Below are 3,230 nucleotides of genomic sequence, written 5' to 3' on the forward strand. Positions count from 1 at the left end.
CTCTTGCAGAGGCCCCAGGTTCAGTTCCTTGGACCCAAGTCCAACAGCTAACTAATGCCTAAAACTCTCAGCATCTGAACATACAGAAAGCAAGCATATTTCCATACACCCAAATCAAATAAATAAAATATTTTAATTAAGTCAACCACAGATGCTAATTTAAATCCAACTTGATAAGACACTTTTAGCTTGAATGTTTTCCCTCATGGGGTTTGGAATCTCTTCAAGAAAAAAAAAATGTCCCCAATTCTCTTCATGCTCTACAATTTTAGATCCAAATCAGTGTCCCTGGTGGGCAGCAGCTGTCTTAGATCTGCTTGATTAGACTCTCTGGTTTAAATTTCCTCTTTTATTAAAAAAATGCCAGTAATTTTCTCTTTCTTGACAAACTTCCTTTTAGGACACGTAAACTTTTGGAAAGTCTAAATTACATCACTACTTTATCTCTAACACCATTCCAGGCTTCCAGATCATGATTTCAGATTCCCCAAACTGGATGTCTTAGGAAGTTATTTCCAAATACTCATGTCTTAGGCCCATGCCCTCAAACCCATCATGAACACTTTTCATTCATTCAATAAACTGATAATAAAACAGAAACCTAGTTTAAAAAAATTTCACTCCTTACCCTCAAAGATCTTCCAGCATATTGAAAGCATAAAATGAATTTCCACCATTTTCTAATTACAATTTTATTGCCAGAAAAAAAGAAAAAAAAAAAAGATTGCAATCCTGGCATAGTGACCCTGAAAAGGTTTATTCCTAGCAGTCCTGTCATGAGTTGCAATACAGCCTGGGACCAATGAAGCTTCATGTGACCCCAGAGGGTCACAAAGAACTAGTAAGCGGCTGTACAGCACCGTGTGGATTTCTACAAATGACAAACTTCAGTGGGGCGGTGTGGTACCGCAGTAGAGCTCTGATGACAGTGTAGGAAGCTCTGCAGCAGCCCCTCCCAATCCCGTTTGCGCATGACTCATCCACTCCAGGCTCTGGGTCCATAAACCACCAGGCAGAGCCACGCTCTGCGCCTTTCATTCTGTTTAGGGATCATCTTAGCCTGGAACTAGAAAAGAATTTTGCTTTGACATCTTCCAAATTTGAGAGAATCTGTCTCCTGGATTTTGTACCAAACTGAAGAAAGTAACCAAACCAAACCTCCCAGTTTCTGAAGCTGGGTGTAAGAAATAGAAAAGTCTGAGGGGCAGGGAATCCAGAAGGAGAGTCTCTGGTCAGTATGTTTGGGTTTTTTTGTTTGGTTGGTTGGTTTTGGTTTTTTGTTTGTTTGTTTGTTTTTTGCTACAGATCATTTCTGCAATTTTAGTCATATGTTCTGGTTAACAGAAGAAGTAAAACACATAGGGGAATAAGACCAAACAAAGTTATATAAATAGTCACCTGTTACTCTGGAACATAATTACAAGGAAGAGAAACCCACTCTAATTAGCCCAAGACCAGAAGAATAACAGAACAGAGCTACAGTGATTCATACCTGTGGCTCTCCCCATCTTACTTTGTATGGAAGATTTGAGAGCGCCCACAGGGGCGCGGCAAGCCATGTGTTTGCTACTTTGTTACCGAGCCTGTATTGTACTGATCTTAGCCGCAGTCGCCTATGAAGCTGCAGTCTGCAGTAGCCTGCTCTACTGGTGCTGCCCTCAGATGCTCACAAGCCCTACAGCTACATGTATACATTCCCAGTAACTGTCTAATTAAAGTTGTGGGTTTATCACTCCAAATTTACAAGAGCCACAGATGAATTCAACATGGGTCAGGTGCCTGTACAATGTTTAATCACCTACCCACTAGAAGGATGAGATCCCTTGAGATGGGGAGGGCAATGCGGAAGGATGGGCCTTATGGGTGGAAGACATTATTTCAGGAGATTGGGTATGAAAGAGATGGTTACCATTTAGAGACGCAATATGCTTCCACCCAGAAGTGATCAAGCTCATCTCAGAGTGTTCTTCAGCTGATATGTTGTATGGTTGCAGTGGCAAGGAGTATAAAGGTATAATTGATATACTATACAGGTAACTCTGTGTGTGCATGTGTGTGTATGCCTGTGTGTGTGTATGTGTGCTAAAGGCTAGAAAATAGCTTCCCTGTGTTGTTTCTCCGGTGCCATCCACCTTCTTCTGTGTGAGGCCAGTCTCTCATTGGCCTGGAACTTGCCAAGCAGACAAGACTGGCAGGTGATGAGACCTATAGATCCACCTGTTCCTGTCTCTACAACACTGACATTACAAATAGACATCATCATACCTTGTATTTTAAGACTTATTTTTGTTTCTAATTATGTATATGTGTGGTGGGGTGAGTTGTGCACATGCTTGCAATGCCTAGGGAGACCAGAAGAGGATGCCAGACCCTTGAGAGTTGGAGTTATAGGACAATGTAAACCAAACCACATCCATTTATTTCCCTGCTGGGAAACATACTTAGAGCCCTGGGACAGCAACTGGAGCCTTTAACAATAGAGCCATCTCTCCAGCTCCATAACTGGCTTGTTTTCGTGGATTCTGGGGGTTGGCCTCAAATCCTCCAGTTTGAAAGGCAAGTGTGGCCCTGCCATCTCCCCAGCCTGACCTGGACTCTACACTGAATAAAACAGCACAGGCTTTTTATCTTATCATTAAAATCTTTCCCTAGGTACTTTGACGGTATATTCTACTATAGGGGATTAATGTAATTTATGAACTGTTGTGTATGCACATAATTTCCATATGTCTAACATTTTAGACATAGCCACCTTTGTGCTTTAAGGAATAGTGTGATGCAATATGTTGGCTTATCATTAGGCCTACTTTTTTGGGTTCTTGTATCTCTCACCTTTCCAACCTTTACTCCATCCTAATCTCTTCCAACCACCCACAAGACTAGGTAGGAGACAAAGAAGGTTAAAGGGGAAAAGAGACTTAGACCTCTTTAGGCTACTTCCTGATGATAAGGGGCATAGAGTTCCTTGGGGGTCAGTCCAATCTTTATTGTCAGGATCTCCAACTTCTTGTCAACCACAACAACCAGGAACAGCAGCTGCCTCCTTCTCCTCCTCCTCTTCCTCTTCCTCCTCCTCTTCCTCCTCCTCTTCCTCCTCCTCCTCTTCCTCTTCTTCTTCTTCTTCTTCTTCTTCTTCTTCTTCTTTTTTTCTCCCCCTCCTCTTCCTCCTCCTCTTCCTCTTCCTCTTCTTCTTCTTCTTCTTCTTCTTCTTCTTCTTCTTCTTCTTCTTC

Source organism: Mastomys coucha, unplaced genomic scaffold (assembly GCF_008632895.1).
Source record: "Mastomys coucha isolate ucsf_1 unplaced genomic scaffold, UCSF_Mcou_1 pScaffold23, whole genome shotgun sequence".
Taxonomy (NCBI): Eukaryota; Metazoa; Chordata; class Mammalia; order Rodentia; family Muridae; genus Mastomys; species Mastomys coucha.